The sequence below is a fragment of the Triturus cristatus genome, chromosome 4_2 (genome assembly GCF_964204655.1).
Source record: "Triturus cristatus chromosome 4_2, aTriCri1.1, whole genome shotgun sequence".
Taxonomy (NCBI): Eukaryota; Metazoa; Chordata; class Amphibia; order Caudata; family Salamandridae; genus Triturus; species Triturus cristatus.
In genome coordinates, this window is record NC_140586.1 from 509,375,620 (window position 1) to 509,390,621 (window position 15,002).

The following is a 15,002-nucleotide window of genomic DNA, read 5'->3' on the forward strand; positions in this document are numbered from 1 at the left end:
CTGGGCAAGTTTTTGGGGCACAAGCTCTTCTTGTCAGTGGTTATTGGTCAAAGCATCTTGTGAAATACAGGACTTGATTATTTGCAGTCAGCCTCGCAAAATGCACAGGGGGTAGCTTCTTCAGGAAGATTGGGGGGGGGGGAGGGGTATGTACGTCAGATTTCCCAACAATCACGCAGGTTAAAATACATTATATGCACTCTCTCTCTATCTCACTACCTCACTCTCTATCACTACATCACTATCTATTTCTATCTCACTCTCACTACCTCACTATATCACAACACACTCTCTCAAAACTTCACTACATCACTCTCTCACTACCTCGCAAATTCACTCTCTCTTTCTAACTCACGAATTCACTCTCTCTATCTCACTACCTCACTCTCTCTCTCAAATACACTAAGTCACTTACACTCACTCTTTCACTACCTCACTACATCACTCTCTGTTTCTATCTTAATACCTCACAACATCCCTCACTACCTCACTCTCTCTTTCACTACCTCAATCCTTCTCTATCTCACAACATCACTCACTGTTTCCATCTCACTACGTCAGAAAATACCTCACTCACTAACTCACTCTTTCACTACCTCACTCTCTATCTACCTCACTCTCTCTCACTACCTCACTCTCTATTTCAATACCTCACTCTCTCTCTGCTAATGCAATAGGTATCACATATGCAAAAAAAAACTAATGCCAATAGAAATGACAATGCCATTTATTTAGGGACACAAAAATGATAAAAAAGTAATGAGCAATACCAATAGCTCTACCTATAATATTGCCGAGACCATTGCATTGTAAATGCTTGTTTCTGCCTGTGTTTTAGGAATGTCCTTTCTCCGTCGTGTTGCTGTTTGCTTTTTCATCAAACTGCACTCACATGACTGTTTGTTAAATTAGGATTGTGATAGTGCCTTTAAAATAATATTGTCAAGGCTTTGTAAAGATGAATCAGATGGGCTTTTTCACCAAAACGCACTCGCTTGACTTGAGGTCTTTGTTAGATTAGTGATGCTAGCTCATGAGCACCAAACTGTCTTTCAAGTGCCCAACTCTGTCCCAGCTCTTCTGGCTCTTCTGAAACACACTGTCTCCCAAATCAATGACTGTGCCCTAATATTAGCGGCTCTTCAGAAGCAATTGACTGTCTGTCATGTAACCGACTCTGCCCCAGTCTTACCGGCGATTCAGAAACATTGATCTAGGTCTTTGACTCTACCTCAATATTACCGCAATTGACATCAACAGGTACTTATCTGACGGGAGTTTTTTGTTAAATTAGGTTATCTAACATCAAGCATTTCTGTATTGCTTTTAAAATAATACTGTAAAAACTTAGCATAAATACATTCAGCATGCATCAATTATGCAGTAAAATATTAAAGCCTATTTTATTAACAAAAACACATTATAACTCAATCTACACTTAACGATAAACACACACTAATGTAGAACCGAGAAAATATAAAATAATAACTCTTACTAGGGCGAGACCTATTGGCTTTGCCAATGCATTTTTTTATTTAGGAAACATAGGAGCTTGGTGACAGCGCATGCTCTGTCTTAGTGAGACCTAAAAAGGGAAGGGAACCTAATTAGGACACAATATCTGCATCGATTAGGGCAGCAACTGCTCAAAGTGCAGAAGCTGTAAAAACAGACTAAACTAAATAAAGAATCTAGCTTATAGAATCAATTAAATGAGGTAGATATGGCAATATACTTATTTATCCTGCAGTGTAATGATGGAGGATATTTAATCCAGAGAATTGAGAGGAGTAAGGACACATAAATTGTCTATCGAGAAGCACTGTAGACTTAGCCTGGTTATGTGGGTGTGCAGTTATCTATTTAGAAGGGACAATAAATAAAGAGCCACCGTTTCACTGTCAGAAGCAAGTTACCAAATATCCTAGCAGAGAAGCAATTTTCCACTGTTAGATCTGGGGGTCTCTAGTTGGCAGAGGTAAGTACCTTTGTCCAAATAGGGACCCTTACTTCTAGTCAGGGTAAGGGGGAAAAACACTGTTGATAACCCCTGCTCACCCCCTTGGTAGCTTGGCATGAGCAGACAGGATTATCCCCAAGGCAATGTGTAAAGTATTTGTACCAACACTCACAGTAACACAGTGAAACACCACAAATGGATGCTACACAAGTTATTTATAAAAATATAAATCACTTTATCTTGATTAGGCAGAGTCAAAACGACATAAATCCAACATACATAAATAGATTCTCTTCCAGTAATGGTTCACTGTAGCAATGTTCTTTTGTAAAAGGTTCACTCCAGCACTTTTCTTAGCAAAAACGGGCTTGTAAAAGTAGAGGCACTTGTAGTTACAGAATGGTGGTGAACCCCTTGTTTGCAGCGTGTGGAAAGTCACCTCAAAAGATGTGCTCCTACCAACATTGGGCACTTGCCCCTTGTGCGCGGGGCCTCTCTTACCCTACGATCGGTTTGAGTTAATTATGGCATTCTTACTGAAACAAAATGCTACCACAAAGGTTGTGGTTCTCACAACAATGCCCCCACTGTACTTGTGGTGAAGGATGGGGTAATCTCCGTATTCCGCATGAAAGCGTATAGAAAATAGCTCTACCCAGTCCTCCTTAGCACCTCAACTCTGAAACCGATGTGAGGTGGCAGGGTTTACGAAGATGCCTCCTTTAAGCCGGCCCCGGTACCACATGCCATTAATGGTGTGTGCGTGAGCCGGCCGACACAACTCCCAAATCAGCAGGACACGGCCCGCCTGCAGTGCTCCCCTCCGCAATAGTCTCGGGCACTGGTTCTGATCACTTGATCAGAACTGCTACCTGGGGTCACGAGGATGGCGCTGTAGTCCTGTGCTGGCAGCTCGTAGGGGAAGCTCTCTCTCCTCGCAGATCTCTCCTGGCCTCGCAGATCTCTCCCGGCCTCAGGTGCAGCTCCGTTCGCGGCGCCGGATGTCCCGCTGGGTGATTCTTCTTTGCCGGCAATGCTTCACTGGGAGACGCCCCTGGTTGCTAGGCGACACCTCATGGCCTGGACTTTCAATTAGGTTTCTCTTCTCCTTCCTCGTACCGGGCCGGCGGCGGTGATTTCAGCCCCTTTTGAAGGTCTCGGGTAGTGCACTGGCACGCATTCTCAAGCGCTGAGACGGTCCCTTAGAGGATTTGCACTGGAGGCAAGGCAGAGCACCCGCTGTATGCCGACAAGCACACAAGTCAGTGAAACACGGGCAGGCAGGCCAAGGTTCACGAGGCCACAGTCAGTGCACAGAGACACGCACTCCGCGCTGACATGATGATTTCTATTTCCCAGAAACATTTGTATCCCTGAGTTTCCAACAGGAGGCTAGCTGTTCTTAGGCCCTTGGAGACAGGAATACTTCAGCGGGGGCAAAGCACACAGCACAGCTTCTCTTCAAGCAATGGGGACACAGCACACAGCAGACAGTTCCTTAGTCCTCTTCCTCATCAAATAACAGCAACTGCAGGTTAACTCCCGGACACTCAGCAATGGCAGCACTTTTCCACAGTCTTCCCGGCTGTTTTCTTTGGCAGGGATTCATTCTTGATCACAAAGTTTTTCCTAATCCAAATTCTAGGGGTTTCAGCTCAGATATGTATACCCCAAAAGTCTTTGTTCTTCAGGTGTGAGGGGTCCTACACCGAGTCCAAACCAGTACTGGGTGCACTCTGCCAGTGCACATCTTCTTCCTTTGTGAGTGTGGGCCAGGGCCATCAGAAGCACCGCAGGAGGTGGAGCCAGCATTGTGGAAGGCAAGCACAGCCCTATTCAGACCCAGGTGCTACTCCTCTTACCACTCTACATGCAGATAGGTCTATTCAGCCTGCTGCTGACTCACCCAGCCTCCTGGAGCCACCCCAGCCCTTGTCAAACAGAAGGGGGATGGGAGCACACTGCTACCTCCCAGCACAGTTCGCCCCTTTGCATCCTGGTACATGCAGTTCAATTTAAATGCTTACTTAAAATTTTGCAGAGTGTCTCACCAAAGTTGGTGCAGGTTAGTGCTGTTAATCTCTAGACACATGTGTTTCTGGATTTCATCCTTCTTCAGTAGAGATAAAACAAAATTCTTCTGGGGTTTGCTGAGAAAGCTGCCACAATCCTCTCAGGTCTCTGTACCTCTCCCTGGCGCACAGGTGCCTCCCATGAGCTCGTCAGCCCAGTGGCTCAAGGGAGCCTTTATGAAACAGAAGGGGGATGGGAGCACACTGCTACCTCCCAGCACAGTTCGCCCCTTTGCATCCTGGTACATGCAGTTCAATTTAAATGCTTACTTAAAATTTTGCAGAGTGTCTCACCAAAGTTGGTGCAGGTTAGTGCTGTTAATCTCTAGACACATGTGTTTCTGGATTTCATCCTTCTTCAGTAGAGATAAAACAAAATTCTTCTGGGGTTTGCTGAGAAAGCTGCCACAATCCTCTCAGGTCTCTGTACCTCTCCCTGGCGCACAGGTGCCTCCCATGAGCTCGTCAGCCCAGTGGCTCAAGGGAGCCTTTATGAAACAGAAGGGGGATGGGAAATTCTAGGGGTTTCAGCTCAGATATTTATACCCCAAAAGTCTTTGTTCTTCAGGTGTGAGGGGTCCTACACCGAGTCCAAACCAGTACTGGGTGCACTCTGCCAGTGCACATCTTCTTCCTTTGTGAGTGTGGGCCAGGGCCATCAGAAGCACCGCAGGAGGTGGAGCCAGCATTGTGGAAGGCAAGCACAGCCCTATTCAGACCCAGGTGCTACTCCTCTTACCACTCTACATGCAGATAGGTCTATTCAGCCTGCTGCTGACTCACCCAGCCTCCTGGAGCCACCCCAGCCCTTGTCCCTCACAAACCAGACAGTGAACCCACAACCAGGCAGAGGCACACAGAAAGGCTGAGCAAGAAAATATCCACTTTCTAAAAGTGCTATTTCCAAACTTAGAATTTAAAAACCATCTTCACTAAAAGATGTGTTATTAAATTCTGAGTTCAGGGATACCAGATTCCATATGTCTATCTTGCCGTTATGGGTAGATATGCAGGTAAACATGTTACACAGCATTCTCCATGTTATCCTATGGGCATGATAGCCTTTCAATAGTGAAAAACAACATTGGAAGTATTTCACTATCAGGACATGTTACCCACACTAGAACATGTCCTACCTTTCACATACACTGAACCCTGCCCATGGGGGTACCTTGGGCCTACCATAGGGGTGTCCAATGTGTAGGATAAGGGAAGGGTCAAGCCTGGTAAGTGTGTACACTGGTCAGGACAACATTGCAGTTAACAGCACTGCAGTGGCAGGCCTGAGACACCATTTTAGGGCTACTCATGTGGGTGGCACAATCAATGCTGCAGGCCTACTAGTAGCATTTGAATCACCAGCCCTGGCACACTCAGTGCACTTTACAAGGGACCTAGTGGTAAAACAAATATATCAATCATGGATAACCAATCACAATAATAATTTAACAAGGGAGCACTTGCACTTTGGCACTGATCAGCCGTGGCAAAGTGCCCAAAGCATCTAAGCCAGCAAAAACGAATTCCAGCACAGTGTGAAAATATAGGAGATAGAGGCAAAAAGTCAGGGGAAACCACGTCAAGGAAGCCAGGTCTAACATCAACTGAACCCAGAGCTCAAGTAGTTTTCTAAGCAATTAAATGCTGGCAGCCATTGAGCCCAGTGAATTAAAAAGACCAGGGCTGCACAGATCATTGGTCAAGCAGAGCTATAGCCTGAACAAGATTCTGCAAGAGATCAAATACTTACATTGAGAGAATAAGACATGGAAAGCCAAATTATTGCGTTAGGAAGCAAATTAACCAAACATCTATTGGTAGTAGTGACTTAACACACAAAAGAAAGTTTAAGATGAGTTTATGTAGAATGAAATAATAGGCAGTTAAAGCCCAGCTCTTGCCAAATCTAAATACAATACAGAAAGAGAATGAACAATTCAATATTTTAGAGAGTGTAAATCAGACAAGGGTAAACTGCTTCTATTCAGAGCGGCTCTCAAAACATAGTGGAGGAGCCAACTCTAGAAAAATAAGGTTCCAATAAAGAGACTCAACATTATAAAATGGAGATAATAGCAGATGACCTGCTACATGGTAGTGCAATAAACCATACCCTGAAGGCGATGCATGGTTGGGCCTTATTTGTACAAACCACAAAACTCTGGAACTCTTTCCAAACCTAAATATGAATGCTCTCCAATCACCTTGTGCTCTGAAGAGCATTAAAGACAATGCTGCCCCCCTATTGAACAAACCTTATCTCACTTCCATATATGAATCAATCACTTGTCAACAAGAGAAAACTCAAGAAAGTTGCAACAAGTTTCTAGCCACCATTGAGATACTGTTTATGCTACAACAGAAAGAACAAGTCCAACGACATTCATTTATTATATAATTTCGGTCTTTGAAAAGAAAATGAATGAACAATTAGAAAGGCATGTATTGTTCATGAAATGCTCAACAACCATTCAACCTTTCCCGTCAAAAAGAAAAATATCAAAGACAAATCAAAAACATAAACAACTACCAAAACCATAATAGTATAGCATATGTTTATAAAACCACAATAGTGCCAGGTGTTCAAATCCTCACGCTGTGCTCCCGTTAAGTGAAAATCCGTGAAGAATAAGTTTGCTTGAACAGAGAATACAAGGACGTTTAGTTTTCACTGTATATTGCGGTGTAGTTGAGATGTTTCAATAATGCGTATTTCCATTGCAATTATTATCGTTAGAAAATTGTACAGTCCAAACTATAAATGTTTCAGACCTAGGTAATTTAGAATGGGTCTTCATTAGGACTGGGGTAAAAAGACATTTATAAAATACTCAATGCCTGAAAGGTCAAGTCACAAATTCACAATATCTAATAAACATGTGTCCCTTATGAAGCACAAAGCAACAAATCAATTCAAGTGCCACTGTGTTTATTCACCAGTGAAAAAAACGTTCCTGCCCAGGGCGCAGTCTCACTCAGACATAAGAGGCATCTAGCTTAATAAAAATGACTTCTTTGTGGTGAAGGCCCAGAACCTGATGAAAGCACTTGAAAACTGTTTTGGTAAAACCCCATGCAAGAGACCCAGGGAATCAACATGTAGGCCCACCTTCTAAACTGACCAACTCCTATTCAACAGAGGTTTGCTGTTTATCTGGTGATTGGATGAAAACATAGACGTTTGCACAAGGCAAGATGTTTTTTACTGTCAACAACGAGAAGCAAGGGATTATATCCACCTCACAGTCTTCAAAACCATCTATCTTTCAACAAATAATAATTACTTAAAACGCATTGTTCTACAAGGTTTCTTTAAAAAAAAAAACAAGCATTGGCATAGCCAATAGGTCTCGCCTTTAGGACCTTATAAGTGCTTAGCCAAGCAACAGTTGATGTTGTTGCACCAAGGATATTGTGCTGCATAACTAAATACTTATAAGGTCCCAAAAGCGAGGCCTATTGGCTATGCCAATGCTTGTTTTATTATGTGCATATACAACTAGTACCACAAAGGGTACTTGGGCGGATATGCTAAATTAAAGAGCTGCCAATGATGTACACACCATCTCTGCATCAAATGATATACTCAAGCATTGCTTTTTAAATTCTCAGGCCCAACTCATAACTTCATCATCTTACTTAATAGTAGAACATTGTACTTAATGAAACAGAAATAGCCCACATAAATTCATGCAGATTTATGGGCGATATGAAACAAGCATGTAAATGCAAAAACCGACTGGCAATATGTGCTTCGTTCATCAAGTGTGGCTAGCCAAGTGTAAGAGGAAATACAAGGGCAAATGAGGCTTCATATATCCCTGCCAGTCTCAATCTGGAAATGTAAAGGTGTTTCTGACATTTTATGTCATATTAAGGGAAATGGAAGGCCCAGAAATAAGTACGGCGGCACAGAGAAAGAGTTTAATGCAGCGAGAGACTGGAAAAATAAATGTAATATGGAAACATTTTAAAAACAACTGAATGAGGGCAAGGGCATTTGGTGAACATGTAATGCAAAGCATTGCAGCAAAAAATTGTTAGACTGGTGGGTATGGTAAGAGGGCATAGCAGCAAAATAAACTAGGGGTCAGCAACTGGAGTGGGAAGTGGGAAGCAGCGGCGGCTGGGAGAGGGTATCTACGGGAAGAGAGTGGGGAGTTGGAAAGCAGCACTCAAGAAAAAAGCACACATGCAAGAAAACATACATTGCGGGCGGCAGAAGCACATATGGGTGAGCTCAACATGAAGGAAGCATGGGAGAAGCACACGGATGAGAGAGAGCAACCGAGAGTGTTGTGAGAGAGGATGAGGAAATAAGTACACGAGGGAGTTAGCTGAAAAAAATACATGCACTCTTATTGAGCGGATAAAAACAGGAAAGATGATTTCCAAAACGTGAGCAATGCAAGGATACAACCAAAGTGGCTATGCACCAGAGGAGGGACAAACACATAAGAGGAAGGGAAACTCACACAAGGCAATGAATAAAAAGGAAGTTACTAAGGGGCATATCTACAAGCTGGCGATAAAAAATTATCGCCGCTTTTGCGGCCGTTTTCTGATGAAAAGCGGCGATAATTTTATCGCCTAATTAGCAAGGCCACGCTAACGCGTGAAACCTTGCATTAGCGCTCAAAATCTTAATGCCCAGCTTTGCATCTCTAATGAGATGCAAAGTGGGCGTTCCTGACCTAACATGACAGGAGAAATGTCGCTAAGCGACATTTCTCCTATCAGCAAGCCTAACGCTATGAAGCATAGCGTCAGGAAAAGTAGCGATAACCCCTGTTATCGCTACTTTCCTTACGCCTGCTTCAGGCCTGACTTAGCCATGATATCCTATGGAAGGTGGATATCATGGCTAAGTTTGTGAGTCCCTATCAGCAAGGTAACGCCACACTACGTGAGATTATCGCTGAGTTTCCAGCGATAATCTCACGTTCGGCAGTTAGCGTGAGGATTTTTATCGCTGAAGGATAAGCGTTGCTAATAGCACGCTATCTCAGCGATAAAAATCCACGTTACCCGGCGATAATTATCCTCACGCTAAGAGCGCTGAGCGATAATTATCGCCGGGTGTTGCTGATATGCCCCTAAGAGTGGCAATAAAGCCAAACAATGGCGAGCAATTGGATGGGCTCTAAGCCCACTGTAAATTCACAATTGGTCTTTCAAAAGCAGACAGCTTGCACTTTCATATGCTCAAGACCTTAAAACGAATACAAAAGCTGTAGCAGTGTTGTCCCTGAGAATACTTTGTGCTCGATGATTTTATAGAAGTGGACATGTGAGCTTCCGGTGTTTTTTATTTCCAGCAATCAGTTATGGTGGGAAGCCTGCCATAAGCACACTGAAATAATTCCCTTGAATATTGTTTTCCACGGCTGTGTCTTGGATTACTAAAGTGAAGTCACTCTATGCACCAAGGCACAAATCACAGAACATAACCAGCAGCTGCAAAAGGAAAGTCAGATCAAGGGAGATGGCACCGCAGCCAAGCAACAGGAAATTGGACACAAGACAGAGGACATAAAAGCAGTGCAGTGGGGAGGAGAACGAACACAAACACCTTTTCCTCGTTCCCTGAACCATTTAAAGCCAAGATGGTTGGCTTCATGCACTATTTCCCAACACAGCTTCAGCCAGGCAGTGGGCAGCAGAATAGTAAATGAGAAAAAAAACGACGAGAGGAAAGAGTAAAAAAAATAAAGCATGCAATTAAAAGCAAATCATGATCAATAGTCTGTACAACATAAAAAAGAAATAGAACAGAAATAAACACTTATGTCCCCAGCCTAACACTGCAAACGGGCCATTCATCGCAACCTCTGTAACACATTCTCCAATCTGTCATTAATCTTCTAAACGACTGTCCAAGGCCCCTTAAAACAAAAACAAAAGGAAACAATTAATGAGGCAGACAGGTAGAGAGGTTTGGAAGGAAGGTGCAGCGATTTCTCAAAAACAAATTGTGCTAAACGTTCAAAGGTTGGAAGGATGTGAAACCTCTATATAGGAGAAACAAAGACATTTTAGTGAGAGAAACTTTTTTTTAACAACCTAAGCACAAACTCTCCCTACCCTGAGCAATGACTAGCTTATTGTTTGGGCTCAGGTTCTTGCTTTAAGTTTAATTTATGGTGAAGTTCACCATTCAGAGAATGATTTAAGGTTGGCGCCGACCCTGCAAAGGGGAACAATTTGATATCATTCCCAATGAAATGGGCCTTAAAGAAAGCATTCCACCTAAAATATCATTGTTTTGTCTGCCAATGTTATGTACTTAATACTTGTTCTACCTGGTAACTTCAAGACATTAGGAAGGCAAGGCATCCCTACATAGTTTGCATCTTTACACAATAAATTGATTTAAGTGCCGTGCCCGAGCTGCTGAGGAAAAATACATTTGAATCAATTGCTAGCTTTTATCAAGTAGCGGGTGATAAGCATTTAGAAGTTCTTGCATGTCTTGTGCTTAAAATCCGAGGCAGCACCGACCACCTGTGGGCAGGTCCCCTTGGAGGAAAGAGATGACTCCTAAACTCGGGGACGCAGGAGGTCAGGAAAACCATGAAAGCGTCGTCAATGCAAATTTAAATAAAAGGTTGGCCAGTAGATGGCAGTATGCATACTAAAACAAAGTCTACACCCTGCCAATGTGTATTTAAAAACAAGCATTGGCCGTGAAAGTGACACGACCGCGCGAATAAGCAAGCCGAGGTGACAAGAAGGGCTGGGCGAGAAGGGAGGGGGGAATGCCAGCATCAAAGGAGCCTGAAGCTGACGAAAAGGGAGGGGGAGAAGGGAGGAGGGAGTGCGAGTAGCAGCTGTGCACGTGCACGTCATCGTGCACTCAAGCTTTAGGCCTGCCAAATCATGTGGGTAGCACTTTTGAAAGCCCACTTACAAAATGTCTCAAAGAGACAGCTTGCGCTGTCTCAGCGAGACCTAAAAAACAATCAGTTTCTTTTGTCATTTTAATTATAGGAGGTGTGATAACATAAAATCTATTATGGGGTCTATTCAGGCATGTGTATATTTACTTATGTGTGTATATATTTTCTACTACACCTTTGTGTAACTCCCTAAACCCCTACTTAAATTTTCATACTGCAGTACTAGTTTATTTACTACAAACTGCAGTGTATGAATAGTGCCCAATGATTATAACATCCTACAGTCATTAGCCAAAGGGCACTATATTACTGGGGTACACATTTCATTCGCGTTGATGTTTGAGTAAGCCTTAATTGAAATATCAAGATATAAAATGTGTTCGCAAAATAAAACATTACCCCCATACATCCAGACTAGAGGGAAGGTTTTGGATGCAGGATGTGCAAAATCGTAGAAGAGGTCGTTTTGCTAGGCCCTGTGGTGTTATAAGTTGTCTTGCTTCATTAAATTAAACACATGCTCTGTAATCAGTTACAATGGCATAGTCGTTTGACCTGAACTAATTTGATAGCCAGAGACATAGCTCAGTAAACTGCTGCATATGTTGCTGAGATCTGCGTGCGTCCTGAGTATCACAGATGTGAATCCCAGTCTTTCCATCCAGACTTCTGCCATCCAAGAAAGATAAAAAAGGCATACCAAAGCACTTGAATGGAAAAAAATCACACTCTTTGTCCTCTGTTAACTTTGATTTATTTGTCTGTGAGCAAACAAAATTAAGAAAACTTCATGAATCGTAAACAATATCTAGCCTCAAATTAGGAATTCCTTAATACTTCAGAAGTGTGGGCAAAAATGAAACCACAAACTATGATCATCCTTTGTGTATAATATGAAAAGGATCCATTAGAAATGGACCTTAAAAACTGCTGTCACAGGTGAAAGCATGCCGTGAACTGTCAACGTGAATTTTTGGGCACTTGGATTGAATCTTAATCAGTAAAACAAGTTACCTCCCTAGTTGTGACAGAATACATTGAGTACGGTTATCTCAGTCTTTAATAGAGGAGCAGTGGAAGCTGCCAAGAAACGCAATCTGAGCAATAATATATAGCACACACTGCTTTTGTATTGTTTTAATTACTTTATATTGAAGCATCACTACAGGGGCTTTATTTTGAAGAATGTGTAACACAATAGAACAGCACTATGAATAGAGAATGTGCTTTCAGAGCACAATGAGGTTACACCATTATGGAAGTGGCCATGAGAACATGCTTGACCACTGAAAAAATGCAGATTTTCCACAGCATGTTGGAAAGAAAATCATGATTTTTTGTTAAAGAAATGAAGGCTAACATTATGAATATCCCTTTACAGCTTTCATACAAAGCAGCAACAAAGATAGAACTCAGAGATGTAAACCACATTGAACATTGTAGGACATGCAGAACCCATGGACATCTTTCTTCTTTTCATAATGCAACTAAACAACATGATCAAGCTTGAACTAAAGAACTCAATTTTAATCATCTTGATGAATTTCCAAAGGTCCATCTTATCTTATCCTTCAAGTGTCCCAAAAAAAACAGAGGGAAACAAGCATTGGCATAGCCAATAGCTCTCGCCTTTGGGACCTTATAAGTGTTTAGCCAGAGATATTGACTTTGCCAATGTCTTTAAGCTATGTTGTCGAGAAGTGTGACTGCTGTGCAGCATGCTGGAAAGTTAATAATAAAAAAGAGTCTGAAGCATTTTTGTTACCTTATATATGACCAAGAAGGCAATATGTACAACTGAACGACCATAATAAAAAAAGTATTTACAATAAAAAATGTCTTCAGTATTTTTTTGTCCTTGCAATGCTGGCAACTTTATTCTGCCTGTTCCAATGGTTGTTTGTTATAGCTTTTTGTTTTATGGGGGGCATAAACAATGGGAGGGTGAAGGTTGAGAAATAGTTCCTGTATTACAACACTAGCAGAAGCCGGACGCTAGGGGAGAATCAACAGATGCCAGATTGCGAGGGCAGGCTGAGGTGGTGCTGAGTGATGCTGAGGTGGTGGTAATGACTGGTGCAGAGGTGATGCTCAGGTGATGCTGAATAATACTCAGGTCTTGCTGAGTGATGCTGAGGTGGTGGTGTACTGGTGCAGAGGCGATGCTGAGTGATACTGAGGTGGTGCTGAGTGATGCCGAGGTGGTGCTGACTGATGCTGTGGTGATGAGTAATGCAGAGGTGGTGGTGCTGCAATGGTACTCAGGGGGTGCAGAGCTGGCGCTTAGATGGTACTGAGTGATGCTGAGTTGGTGCTGTGTTTAAGTGATGCTGTGGTGGTGCTGCACTAATGCTGAGGTGGTGCTGTGCTGATGCTGAAGTGCTGCTGTGTTGGTGCTGAATTGCTGCTGAGGTGGGGCTGTGCTGGTGGTGGTGCACTGATGTGGAGGTGGTGTTATGCTGATGCGGTGTTATGCTGATGCAGACATGGTGCTGCGCTAGTGCTGAGATGGTGCTGCACTAGTGCTGAGATGGTGCTGCGCTGGTGGTGGTGGTGCACTGATGAGGAGCTGGTGCTTTGCTGATGCTGAGATTGTGCTGTGCTGATGTGGTGCTGAGTGATTCTGAGTGAAGGTTTGGTGGAGCTGTGCTGATACTGAGGTGGCGCTGTGGTGGTGTTGAGTGATGCTGAGGTGATGCTGAGGTGATGCTGCGTTGGTGCTGAGGGGGTGCTGAGTAATGCTGTGGTCGCGCTGAGTGGTGCTGTGGTGGTGCTGAGTGATGCTAAGGTGGTGCTGAGAGAACCTGCGGTGGCGCTGAGTGATGCTGTGGTGGCTCTGAGTGATGCTGTGGTGGCACTGAGTGATGCTGTAGCGGTGCTGAGTGATGCTGTGGTGGCGCTGATGAGTGATGCTGAGGTGGCGCAGAGTGCTGCTGTTGTATCACTGAGTTATGCTGTGGTGGTACTGAGTGATGCTGTGGTGTCGTTAAGTGATGCTACAGTGATGCTGAATGATGCTGTGGTGATGCTGAGTCATCCTGTGGTAGTGCTAGATATCAAAAATGTGGGTATTGGCAATGTAGAGTTTAGTTTGTAATTGTTTGTGTTGTTTATGTTTCATATATATGTATTTTTGTATGTCCTTGTGCTTTTGAATTTTGTAATAATTGATGTTCAAAGATCGGTCCCATGGCAGATGTGTGTTTTGAATTAACTTGGACAATATATTTGAATAGGATTGTACACTGATGATAGGGTAGTTGATTGTTCCCTATGATAAAATAAAATTAAGATATTTTTGTCTCTTTTTGCATTTTGATTGTATTCTATACCCAGGTATAGGAGGGTGATTTGGGTAAACCCCTTGCTTATCGCTAAACGAGTGATCCTGTAGTGGAGCTGAGTGATCCTGTGGTGGCGCTGAGTGATGCTGTGGTATCGCTAAGTGATGCTGAGGCATTCCTGAGTGATGCGAAGGTCGAGCTGAGTGATGCTGTGGTGGTGCTGGGTGATGCTGTGGTGACGCTGAGTGATGCTCATGTGGCACTGAGGTGTCACTGAGTGATGTTGTGGTGTCGCTGAGTGATGCTGTGGTGTTGCTGAGTGATGCTGTGGTATTGCTGAGTGATGCTGTGGTATCTCTGAGTGATGCTGTGGTGGCGCTGAGTGATCCTTTGGTGGCGCTGAGTGATCCTGTGGTGATGCTGAGTGATGCTGAGGTGGCACGGAGGCGCTGAGTAATGCCAAGGTGGTGCTGAATGATGCTGTGGTGATGCTGAGTGATGTTGTGGTGAGGCTGAGTGATGCTGAGGTGGTGCTGAGTGATGCTGTGGTGGCACTGAGTGATGCTGAGGTGGCGCTGAGTGATGCTGAGGTGGCACTGAGGCGCTGAGTAATGCAGAGGTAGTGCTGAATGATGCTGTGGTGATGCTGAGTGATGCTGTGGTGAGGCTGAGTGATGCTGAGGTGGTGCTGAGTGATGCTGTGGTGGCACTGAGTGATGCTGAGGTGGCGCTGAGTGATGCTGAGGTGGCGCAGAGTGATGGTGTTGCAGCGCTGAGTGATGCTGAG

At 43.6% G+C, this 15,002-nt stretch overlaps 1 long non-coding RNA gene across 1 annotated transcript in view; it reads left to right on the forward strand.

The window, feature by feature from the left end:
* Nucleotides 1–12,731, forward strand: part of LOC146834633 (uncharacterized) — a 36,249-nt gene extending 23,518 nt beyond the window's left edge. The window contains exon 3 of the long non-coding RNA XR_014960316.1: nucleotides 12,313–12,731. This is a non-coding gene — a long non-coding RNA (uncharacterized LOC146834633). The remainder of the gene's footprint in view (nucleotides 1–12,312) is intronic.
* Nucleotides 12,732–15,002: the final 2,271 nt, after the last annotated feature.